At 59.8% G+C, this 12,473-nt stretch overlaps 1 protein-coding gene across 1 annotated transcript in view; it reads left to right on the top strand.

Moving 5' to 3' along the window:
• The window catches only part of MED24 (mediator complex subunit 24), a 206,253-nt gene that overhangs the window by 21,044 nt on the left and 172,736 nt on the right, over nucleotides 1–12,473 (top strand). The gene's annotated exons all lie outside the window — the stretch shown is intronic.

Here is a 12,473-nt window from a genome sequence, read left to right as displayed (position 1 = left end):
CGTTACAGCTTGTGATTTCCCTCAGTTCCTAGTTGCTGCAGTTGGCCTGTGCTCGGTTGTGCTGAGGGGAAACTGAGGAACAGAGCTGTGACGTGACCTACCCAGCCGGGGCGAGAACCCAGGAGTCCTGACTCCCACTACCTGAGTGCACTGTATAAATTGTGATGAGTGACACCCAAAAGGAGCTTTTCAGAATGGAGGTAGATAATGGGTTGTTCTTTTCAGCCACATGGAGCAAGGCTACACTGGGTCCTATAGCAGGAAAGCGAATCACATGTACCGTATACGTGTTGTACAGACCATATAGATCCTTCAGGAAGCAAAAACAACGCGACAGAGGCCCCTGGATGCTACCACAATATAGGTGATTAATATCAGACAATAGTCAAGGAGTGGGAGGGGCGAGAGCTGCCCTTTGATCTCTCCGGACTCCTGGGTTCTATTCTCAGGGCCAATCACTGCCCCTCCCTGTGTCTCAGTTTCCCCCGGTGATACAATGGGGGGAAGCGACTCGCTTTTGTGCTTTGAGAGCCTTGTGTGGAAAGTGATCAACCCACTGCCTTGTGACCATGCCTCTTCAGCACAAACTCTCTGGGAGCGACGTTGCTAACAGGGTCTGTTGCCCTTCCTAAAGGTTTGGTGGTGTTTGATGTGCCTCTTTCGCGGCTGCGTGACGAGAACGTGATAACGCCGTGTTAAATCAGGCCGGGCAGCTGGAGCGTTTCCCGCTGCATGGCTGCTCTCAGACGCCGGGTCAGAACATCCCCAGGGACCAAGAGTTTATTGCTCGTGCATTTTACAGCGTGTTTTTAATAGCTCCTTAACGCTGGGTCTGATCCTAGCCCCATCGCTGCTCACAGCTGTTAGGGACCAGCGTCGTAACGCTCGGCCTGCACACAACCCTTCGCAGCACTGAGCGTTTTCGCTGTTGTCTCAGCTAGGCCCCAGGTTGGCAACGCGCTTCCGCATCCTCGGGGAGTGGAGGCCTTCAGCGTGTGCTTAACTGGGCTGTAATCCGCCGCCAAGCAGTGCCCGGTGTGTGCTGTGTGACACAAAACACAGGGATCTCCACCGCCCGACTGCCGCATCCTTGCTGCAGCTAGAAATCCTACGTGGAGCAGCTTCTCCTGGCTCCTTGGGCATCTGTTTGGGCTTGAGAGGGGAGCACTGGGGAGCTGTCGGGGCCCAGGCAGACAAGGAGAAGTGTTTGCAGGGTCAGACCCACAGACAGAGCCCTGGTGCAATTCATGCAGACACCACAGAGTGAGCGATTTCGCTTTCCAGTGTGTTACACAGTTTGCTGTTTGTGCTCTGTGATTCTGTTTATTTTCTGAGTTGCACATAAATGTCGCTGGCCTATAAATATCCCAGCTCGGTTGCTAGCTACCCGAGCAGGCTGCTGGCACGCCTGGGGTCCCAGCACGCTGAGAAACGTTGACATCCACCCGCAGAACTCTCTTCCCTGAAAGGGATCCACAGACAGACAACAGGACTAGACCCATTGTCTTGTAACAACCACAGCCACAGCCACAGGCAGCCCCGGTCACGTCCCCTTGTCACACATACAAACTTACGTTTTGTTCCTACACTGCTTGGCAGAGGCCGGTCCCCCCGTCCTGTTCTAGGGTTCCCCAGCACTGGGTCGTGGGCGAAGTGCCCCGGGAGCAGCCAGGCCAGAGAGCAGCTCAGAGCCGCTGTGTTTGTCTGAGTCACCTCTGGAGCCCCTTGGGGCTAGAGCCTGGACTTGCTGACACCAAGGGAACGACATGGGTTTCTGCGGAGCGACTCCATGTTTGTGTGGCCTGGCTGCGAGCTGAATCCAGCACCACTGCTGACGAGTGTCAAGTGCTATGTAGCGTGTGGCCCAGCCCCCACCGACGGCCTGGGGCTGGAGGGGATCAGGATCAGTGCAATCCCCCCACACCCCGAATACACCTTCCCTGCCACATGGGACTGCGCTTCCCCTGGTCCTGCGGCACCTGGAGAACAGCACAGGACGTCTCCGAGCAGGTCCGGGCAGCGTTCTGCCTCCTGTGCCTGGCTGCCTTGCCCGGGCGCTGGGGAGCCCCATCCAACGGACGGTTCCTGCCAGCGAGGCGAAGGGGAACAGGAATGTCAGGCCAGGCGAGCCGGGACAGGCAGCAGGGCTGGGCCCATGCTCAGAGCGGGAAGCCGAGCGCAGTTTTGTGTGGGAGGCAGGTGACTGTGGATCAAAAACAAGCGACCTTGCTGCTGAGCGATGGGGCCTCCCCTCCGTCTCCCTCTCTCCAGGCCTAGCTGGGGCGGCTCTGTCCCACCCAGAGTGTTTGGGGCTGGACACAGACAGGGGCTGAGTCCCCTGCTCTGCTCCGGGCGACCCTGGCTGCCGGCAGGGACACGTCCTGATGCCCCCATGGGGATCGCAGCTCTGCCCAGCTGGGGGGCAGCGTGAAGGAGCTGAAGCAGAGACCTTGTCCCCCTCAGCCCAGCCATCTCCCTGCCGGGGTCCTCCCCCCCCCCAAGATCCCCCTCACACTCATCCCCCAGCCCAGCCCAGCGGTGCCCCCGCTGCCCATGGCTGGGTCCAGCGCCGCTGCCTGGCATCCCCCAGCCCCCTTGGCGGTGAGGACGGGGGGGGGTCTCCATACTGCTAGCCCAGCCCCATTGGCGTGAGACGGGCCAGGAGCCACCACGGCCCCTGGGCCCAGAGGGGATTGAGATAGGAAGTGGCATGAAAAGGGGGAGGGGCCCCACTTACAGGCATCGTCATGGAAACGCCTGAGTTTGTAACACTCATGGAAGGGAGGGGCCAATAGCAATTCTTGGGAACAAGATTGTGGAAGCCCCCCCCGCCCCCGCCCAGCTCCGCCAGTGCCCCTCACTCCCGACCCGCAGCCCCTGAGCTCCCCCCCACCCCAGCTCCGCCGGTGCCCCTCACTCCCGACCCGCAGCCCCTGGGCTCCCCCCCCCCAGCTCTGCCACTGCCCCTCACTCCCGACCCGCAGCCCCTGGGCTCCCCCCCCAGCTCTGCCACTGCCCCTCACTCCCGACCCGCAGCCCTTGCTAGCCCCGCCTGATGCTCAGCTGACACAAGGCTGTGAGTTGTTCTGAAGCCTGTGGTGGATTTGGCCAGCACAGCTGTTAGTGGACCAGCCCCACCAGCTGGGGTTTGTGCCCCGATCTAGGACACAGATACCCCTGGAGGGGAGAGGCCTGGGAGCTCACTGCACCCTCCGAACCCACTTCCCGGAGGAGCAGCTGTTGGCTCAAACATCGCCCCACGTGGCAGATGCCCCGAGCCCTGGCAGGGTGCCCATTGGGACATCAGTGTCATGGAGTCCCCGGGTGATGCTCTGGAACTGCTCCCCACCAAGCCAGGCAGGACTTTGGGGAGCCTCCTCTCCCTTGGAGCAGACTTGTTCAGGGCAAGAAGCTCACACGTCTTCACCTCCTGGGTCTCTCCTTGGAGCATTCAGCATCCTCTGCCCCTCCGTGCGCTTCCCACAGCGAGCCCGCCCCAGCGGGGTCCTGGGGAAGCCACCGGGTCCTGCACCCCCACTTTGCAGTCAGACGTGACTCTCAGCCAGCCAGTAAAACAGAGGTTTATTCGATGACAGGAACAGGGTCTAAAACAGAGCTTGTAGATACAGCGAACCGGACCCCTCGGCCGGGTCCATTCTGGGGGGCAGTGAGCCAGACCCCCAGGTCTGCCCTCCACCCTTGACCCCAGCCAGCTCCAGACTAACAACCCCTCCCAGCCCCTCTTCTCTGCTCAGCTCCTTTCCCGGGCCAGGAGGTCACCTGATCCCTTTGTCTCCAACACCTTCAGCTGGCACCTTTGCAGGGGAGGGGCCCAGGCCATCAGTTGCTAGGAGACAGAGTGCCAGGCATTTAGGTGCACTGGCCCTTTGCTCTGCAGCAATCACAGACCCTTATCCCACCACCCAGATACTTAAGAACTGCCATGGGGACACTGAGGCACCAACACAGTATTCAGAGCAACCATTAAGAACATTCCCAGTTTGTCACAATCAGCCAACAGGCTGTGCCAGTCCCTCGCCAGCGGGTGGCTCAGGCAGGGCCCCAGAGACAGGCTCTGAACCCAAAGCTCCCCAGCCCCACGGCGGGTCAGGCACCGGGATCAAGGCTCTCTGGGCCTCTCGGGAGGAGGCAGAGGGGCTGGGCTGGGGGTAACATTTACAGCCAGGGTCCGGCTTGCATCAATCAGACCCACAGTGACCAATGCACCCCCCTGCTTCCCGCAGCCCTGGAGGTCGCCTGGTCCGGCTCCATCCACCCGTAGTTCAGGCACCCCAAAGCCCCTCGCCTGCAAAATAACAACAAAACCCAGGCCGTTGGCTCCTGCGTGGGGTCCTTGGGCCTGTGGGGCTCACACCACTGGGGGCCAATTCCTGCCCTGGAGAAACCACCTCACAGGGTCAGGGATGTGTGGCCAGGACCTTGACTGCAACAGGGCCCCACTTCAGACCATGATAGCCCTGAGGCCAGGGTGAGGGGCTGGGCCAGATGCGCAGGCCTCAGAGATGCAACGTCTCCTCTGCAGCAGCCTTCATGGACCAAGTGGGTGAGAGAGAGACCCCACCCTGGCCCGCCAAGGCAGGGAGGAAGCAGCTAGATGGCTCGTGTGTGTGACTGTATATGGATGTGCCCGTGTGCGTGCGTGTGCCTGGGCGTGTGCACACATATCCTGCCCTGCTCCTCCACCTGCCCCTGCCCTGTGGATAGACACAGGCCCCAGCAGCTCCTGACCCCCTGTGCCCCGGCCCCACCCCGGCCCCACCCTGCCGGTTTTCCTCATTCACGTTGTGCCTTCCAGCCACTCCCACTCAGGCCGGGCACTGGGCGTGAGCCCGCCCGGCTAATCCCCTTAGTGCCTGCCCAGTTCCCCAAGACCCGCCCTCTGCTCCGCAGGGCTCGGCTCAGCTCCAGGATCTGGCCAAGCGGGGTCGTGCCCCAGGGCACCCGGCTGGTGTTGGCCCCTGCTCCAGGCCAGCCCAGAGCCTGCCAGAAGGTCGCCTCCCCCACCCCCTGCGGGGCTGGACTAATGAGCATTAACGATGATTGAAGACACGCCTGTGGGAGGCCACGTGGTGAGGACACTGGCCTGGATGGGCCTTGGTTCTGAGCCAGGCTGGAGATGGCGCAGTTCTTGGCAAGACCTTTGTGCCCAGCCCCCCCAGGGGGGGCAGAGCCCCACCCCCACCCCCACCCCCTGCGCATCCCCATTTGAGCCCAGACAGGCAGGAAGCTGCCCTGCCTGGGGGGAGCATAGACCCAGCCTCCAATTACCCAGCCCAACCAGCACCTAGAGGGCCCCAGCCAGGCTGACTTTTTCCCCCAATGCCCAGGAAGCAGGGCTGTGCACTGGGGTTCACGCCTAGGGCCAGGGTCCTGCCAGATCTAGAACCTGCTCAAGAATCCAGCCACCAGGCCGCAGCCCGTACCCAGAGATGGTGTCAAAATAATAGCTCTGGGGGGCTCTTTATTTGCCATCTGCTTGTTGAGACTTTAGGGTGCTCTGGGGTCCCCGTTTGCAGCTTTTTCCACAGCCCTGAGGGCTGGGAACTTACTGGCTCTGTCAGAAGGAAAGCTGAGATTGGCCCATATCCACCTGACTCCAGGAGCTGGGGCTTTAAGGAAAACGATGATTATCCTGAGACTCATGTCAAAACCTCAAGAGTTGGCCACACTGCACCACTCACCATCTCCAGGCACCGGTCAAACAGACACCCCGGGAGCAGCAGCTCCCGGCCAGGCTGGTGCAGGGCAGGGGACGGAGATGGAGCAGCCTGGGGCCTAGTGAGCAACTGGATCCAGGTGCAGAGCCCCCGTGCCCCTTAGGGTCTGGCAGGGACTGTCGCGGGGGGGAGCAGTTACCCACCATGTCAATCACCTGCTCGGGGGGGACACAATACAGACAGCCAGGGTGCCCCCCTCCTCCCCGGTCAGGGGCTGTCCCCAGAAAGGGGGACCCAGCCTGGTAAGTCAATGCTAGCAGGTCTGATGTAACCAATGGGCCCAAACATCTGCCCCCCCCAACCCCAGCCATGCCGCCCTCTGAATCCAGCCCAGCACCCGACTCCAGCCTGCGGCGGTGAGTTCCACAGGCCCGGCCCAGGCTGCGCTGAGGAGCAAGACTCATGGACCGGGGGGGGGGGGGGCGGCCCGCAGGGGCCCCAGGGAACATCCTGCTCCTGTGCTCCAGGTCCTGGGCCCCGCTGTCCAGCTCCAAACGCCAGCCGGACTGTGATGGGGGGAGCACTGAGGGGGGGAGCCGGGGGATCTCATCAGCTCCCAGTGCTGTGTTGCCATGGGAAGCCGGTTGCTTGGTAACCTCCTCTAGGGAAAAGGAGCCAGAGCATAGCTCCATCCCTGTCGATGGCAGTCGGAGCCCCCCAGGGCTGGGCCTGACGCCCCTTTTCCCAGCAGCACCTGCAGGAGGGACCCAACTCAAGCCGCGGGGGGGGGGGTACATGATCTGCTCCTGGCTCAGCTTCTAGCTGCGCCGCTGCAGACCCCCCCCCATACCACCGCCCCTGCCCCCAAAACCCCCTACACCCTGGCTCACAAACTCTCCCCTTCTCTCTGTACCCCCATGCAGTGGGTCTGGGGCTGTGACCTCACCCTCCAGGCTGAGCTCCCTAAGCTGGGGGGGGGGTGTCCCCACTTCCCTGCTAGCTAGGGTAACGCTCTGGGGCCTCAGTGTGACCCAGCTCCCAGCAGCCCAGAGCCAGGGCTGGGGGCAGGGAGGGGGCTCAGGCTAGGAGGTCCCCCTCCCTCCTAGCAACTGTGGGGTGGAAGGTCTCAGCCCAGCACGACCCAGGGGAGCTGATCTCAGCCCCACTCCAGCCCTGCTCCTCTGCAAGGAGCACTGCTGCAGCCTGTGCCAGCCCCTCCCCCAGGGACTCGGCAGAATTTAACCCTAACCCCCCCCTTCAGGGGAGCAGCAGAGCCCCCCAGGTTTGCACACCACAGCGACAGCATGTGCCAGCTGGGAGCCGAGAGCCGCCTGCCACGCAGATGGTGCTGGGGCGCTGGGGAAGAGCTGCCAGCCCCGTGTGGCTGACACAACCTGCAGACAGTGCCCGGCTTCATGCCCGGAGGGGAGGGTGCAGGCTGGGCCCTGAGCACCAGGGGGCAGGGAGTAGGGCCAGGGGGCAGGGCCAGGGGGCATAGGCTGTTGTCAGCAGCTGCTGGGGAGGACCGGGGAGCACTAGGCCCAGGACATTGACTAGGAGCAGGGCAGAGACCCAGCCTGCTCAGCTCCCCCCATAGTCCAGCCCCACTTCGCGGGCGTCTGGCTGGGCGACAGGGTCCTCATGCACCTGACGGGCGCAGAGCGAGATGTGTCGGGTCACCGCAGCCCGGTTGGGAACGAAAGCCAGGAGCCCTGCCCCCCTCCAGCATGCGCTTTGACCCGTCTCTTGCAGGAAATACGCCAGCCGTGACAAAGCACGGGTGGGCTTGGGCCTTTAGCAAACGGAGTTATTGGCTGCTCTTAATTCTCCTACCGAGCCAGGAACAGGATCTGCCCCCCAAACCGCGCATGAAATGTTCAATTCTCTCAAGCAATGAAAAGTAGCCGGCGGCTGGGAGCTGGGGGCTGAGTGTGAAGTCTCCGCCGCATGTTTCGCAACAGACCGTGCGTGGGAGGGAGAAATTACAAGCATTCAAGATGGGAAAATGTTCTTTGAGAGTGAGAATTTTAACTCATTTTTACGCCGCAGTACTGGGAATGAAAAGGGGATTTTACCCTCCAGTTTCAGAGAACAAGATCAGCCTTGGTAGAAAAAAAATACTCCTCCTCCGCAGCTCTTCCATAGGCCAGTCACAGCCCAGGACCCCGCCGTGTCAGGCGCTGTACATTATTTATTAGGTGTATTACAGTAGAAACTAGGAGCCCCCCTCATGGCCCAGGACCCCCCCCATGCCAGACACTGTGCGAACCCAGAACAGAAAGATGGCCCCACTGCAGAGCACTGACAATCTATCATTAACTCGCTGTACAGGTGGGGAAACTGAGGCAGGGGGAGTAGCACAGTCACACAGCCAGTCCATGGTAGAAAATGATCACAAACCAGGAGACTTCACTTCTAACCCCCTCATCATACCCTCTCCCAAAACTGGGAAAACAGAACCCAGGGGAGTTGAGTCCTGCTCTGACCACTAACCTCCACTCCCCTCCCAGAGCTGGACCCACCACCCAGTCTAATTCCAGCTCTGCCACTGACTTTGGGCAAATCTCCTTTGCCCCTCTGTGCCTCAGTTTCCCCTCTTGCCCTTCTTGTATTTAGGCTGTATTCCCCTCCTGAGGAAGGGGCTGTCTGTGCAGCCTCAGCCAGGGCCCCTGGCTGCTACTGTAACACACCTCACAGAGGTGCCTGTCCAGCCCAGTTTCACTCAGGGGAGGCACGGCCTTCCCCAGGGGAAGCTGCTGCCTGAATCCTCAAACAGCTGCGCGCCGGAGGGTTTCCCACATCGCCCTCGGCAGTATCTAGCTCGGAGGCACGTGTGCATGCAGCAGGGCGCTGCCAAGCGGGACTGGCCCCAGCCGGGAGGTCACAGCCAGCAAGCAGGTCGGCCCACTCACACCCAGCTGCCTGCTGAGGAGGGGCAGTTTCACCCAGTTTACTGAGCCGAAGCAAGATCCCAGCCCCGCGAGCAGCAGGGTCGAGTGGGTGAGCGGCCAGGACTCCTGAGTTCTGTTCTTGGACAAGTCACTTCCCCTCCCCACAGCTGGCTCGCAAGGGGCAGGGCCAGGAAAGCTTTGGATTAAAAGGTGTGAGAGGAACAAAAGCCGAAGGTTTCAGTGGGATCCGAGAACAGCACGTCTGCAGCACCCCAGCACCCCTTGGCCCTGCCCGGCTGGTGTGTCCCACCTGTCGCGGGTGAGAAGGGACGCAGAAAAGGGCTGTGCTGGCCGGGCCAGGCTTAGAGGAGGGGGCAGAAAAGGAACAGTTTGTAGCTCTGCTGGGGGGGGGGGAGGGGAGGCTAGTGGTTAGAGTGTAAGGGGATTGGGACTCAGGACTCCTGGGTTCATTCTACACCTGCCCACGGATGGAGCATGGAGGCAGGCAGAGCTGGGGGGCTAGGAGCCTGGACAGCCCAGCTCTGCGCCTTTCAACAGGCTCTTCGTCCTCAGGTTACCCTTCTGTTTGGAAAAGCCCAGGAGTCCCTCCCCGGCGCGGCCCATGCAAGTGGAGGCATGGCCAGCTCCTGTGAAAGGGCAAGGCCTGCCCGGAATGCTCCTGGGAGGGGCAGCCTGCCTGCCCTGCGCCCTCCTGGATCCTGGCACGCGCCAAGCCTTCCTTCCAGCAGCAGGGCCACCTGCCACGGCTCCTGGCGCTCTGCAGCACGGCTCCGGGTCTGCTCATCACTGCCTGGGGCAGCATTTCACCACGGGCCCTTCCCACGGCGGGCGAAGGGCAGGGAACCCCACACGCCAGCACCCAGTGCCAGGGTGCAGAGATCAGCACTCGCTGCCAGCGCCCGGCTCCCCGCTTGCTTGGCAAGGACCTCTGGCTGCCGCAACTGCTGGCTACCAGCAGCAGCCTGCCAACAAGCCGGGCAGCGTACGCGGCTTGGCTACCATCCACGGTGGCGTCTGTGCTGGCCACAGCAGCCGCTCTGGTCTGTCGGGCACACACCCAAATTCCTCCCACGCGGCAGGGCCCAGCCAAGGAAGCAAGCTGCTCATAAAAGCGAGTTGTAGGTAAGAACTAAAATGGCCCCTGCCGGCCCTCCAGCGACCATGTCCAGGAGGCAGCTGAGTAACTACGTGGGGGCACTGACAGGTCAGAGAACCGTTTCTCGTGACCCGAAAAGAAGCTGGTAAGAGGAGGAACAGCCAATTGCAGCGTTGCTGTTAAGTATCACGCAGGAGGGCAACTGAATATTGGCAACATGGACAAGAGCTAGAAACCCAGAGACGACGAGGGGTGAAGCAGAGCACAGGGCATTGACTGAGGGTTTGCTGGAAACCTGGTGGAATGAGGATAATCAATGGGACGCCGTAACACCAGGGTATAAAATAAGCTGGAATGACATAGTAGGTCATGGTGGAGCAGCCCTGTATGTGCAAGAAAACAGCCAGTCAAGTAAGGGAAAAACCTCCAATGAATCTAGGTGCACCACAGGAGCTCGATGGGTAGATTCCAGGCTTGAATCGAGAGTGGAGCCGTTGGAACATCCTATCGCCCACCAGATCAGGATGGTGCCAGTGACTGAAATGCTCAGGGAGATTAGAGAGGCGACAAAGGCAGAAAATGCAGTAATAATCAGGGGTCCTCCAAGGAGCTGTAGTGGAATCTGTGCTGTTCAACACACTCATTACTGCTCTGGGAAAGGGGGGACCAGTGAGGTGGCCAAATTTGCAGCCGATACAAAATGACTCCTGGTCGTTAAGTCCAAAGCTGGCTGTGAAGAGCTACCAAAGGACCTCGCTACACTGGGCGAGAAAACGGGCAGATGAAATTCAATGTTAGTAACTGCAAAGTATTAGACTTAGAAACTTTAAGGCCAGCAAGGACCATCCTGGTTGTCTACTCTGACCTGCTCCACCCACTCCTGTAACAGGCCCAGACCCTCAGGCTGAGTTACTGATGTCCTCACATCATGAGTTAAATAAAGTTACAGAGAATCCACCATTTACACTAGTTCAAACTGACAAGTGATCCGTGCCCCCTGCTGCAGAGGGAGTCCCCCACAGGGTCTCTGCCAATCTGACCTGGGGAAAAATTCCTTCCTGACCCCAAATCTGGTGATCAGTGCGACCCTGAGCATGTGGGTGAGACCCACTGTCTGACACCTGGGAAAGAAGTCACTGTAGTAACTCTGAGCCTTCCCCTTCCCGTGTCCCATGTCCTGCTGTTGGAGATATTTGCTAGTAGCAGTCACGGATGGGCCGTACGCCATTGAAGGTAACCTCATCATACCAACTCCATAAACGTCTCACGTTCAGCCTTAAAACGTGTTTGGTTCTTTTCCCCCACTGCCCCCCTTGGAAGCTGCTCCGATGGTCAGAAACCTTCACCTAAGTCAAGCCTAAACTTACCGATGGCCAGTTTATATCCACTTGTTCTTCCCTTGTGCCAATGTTGTCCCTTAACTCCTCCCTCTCCCTGGTGCTTACCCCTCTGCTGTATTTAGAGAGAAAGCGTTTGGGTAGGTTAAACAAGCCAAGCTCTGGAAGGCTCCTCTCGTAAGGTAGGTTCTCCATTCCCCTGATCATTCTAGTAACCCTCCTCTGCAGTTTCAATTCCCTCTTTCTTAACCACAGATATTGAAAAACGTAACCCCAACGACACATACAAAATGATGGGGTCTAAGTTAGTAGTTACCACTCAAGAAAGATCTTGGCGTCATCATGGATCGTTCCCTGAAAAAGCCCACTCAGGGTGCAGCAGCCGTCAGAAAAGCGCACCCAATGTTAGGAACCATTAGGAAAGGGAGCGATAAGACCCAAATCATCATAATGCCACAATATAAACCCCTGGCAGGCCCACACCCTGAACACCGCAGGCAGTTCTGGTTGCCCCATCTCAGAAACAGATGGATTAGAATTGCAAAAGGTACAGGGAAGGGCAACAAAACCAATGGGGGGCCTGGAACAGCTTCCATCCGCGGTGAGATTAAAGACGACCCCCGAGACAGGCTGTTGGGCTACAGACTCGGTCTGACCCAGTCTGGCCGGGCTTATGTTCTCCTTGACAGGGCTACAAAATCCCTCCTGCCCTCTGCTGGCCAGCTGCTACCACGCACCGAAGGCTTCTCAACTCATGTTCAACGCAGGCCATTGCCTCAAGGGTCAGAGGTTAAGGGTCTTACTCAAGGGGCAAGTTATGGACACCTGCGGCGCCCCTCCCCGCAGAATGTTCCACTAGAGCTACAGCAATCGCTGCTGTAGAGGAGAGCCGACCCCCACGTGACCCAGCTGCTCCCCACAGATCAGCGTCTGGGAACCTCTGCGCCAGACCCATTAATATACTCCACGAAGAGAGGTTTAAAATCTGCCCACCTCATCTGCCTCTCTCAGCTCTGCCCACCTCCAGCATCCCACCCACTCCTCCTACACTGAGCCCCAAGGGAACCTCGGTGCCTCTCTCACGGGGGCCCAACCGAACAGCCCAGGGCAAGCTGCCTCCGCGGTACAGATTCTTTAACAATTATCCCAGACACCAGCGGAAGCCTGGCCCCACTGGCGTGCTGGCCAGCCCGCCTTGCAATGCTCTGCTGAAGCCCAGCGCGGGATGCAGGGTCATTACACTCCTGCCGAGCGCTGTGCAAGGCCCCTGCTCAGCACTACCTACGGAGCAGCTGTTCTGCCGCACTCTGAACAGTCTTGTTTTGTAGCCCCCTGGATGTAACAAACCTGCCACGGCGGGAAGCTACGTGTTTTCTTCTGCTGATCGTTCATGCAGGGAGCAGAGGGCACGAGGGCTCAACTTCTGGAGGGAGAGGGCAGTGGCTGCATG

Source organism: Gopherus flavomarginatus, chromosome 25, assembly GCF_025201925.1.
Source record: "Gopherus flavomarginatus isolate rGopFla2 chromosome 25, rGopFla2.mat.asm, whole genome shotgun sequence".
Lineage (NCBI taxonomy): Eukaryota > Metazoa > Chordata > Testudines > Testudinidae > Gopherus > Gopherus flavomarginatus.
The sequence above is the reverse complement of the archived record's forward strand: the minus strand, read 5'-3'. Positions and strand labels throughout refer to the sequence as shown.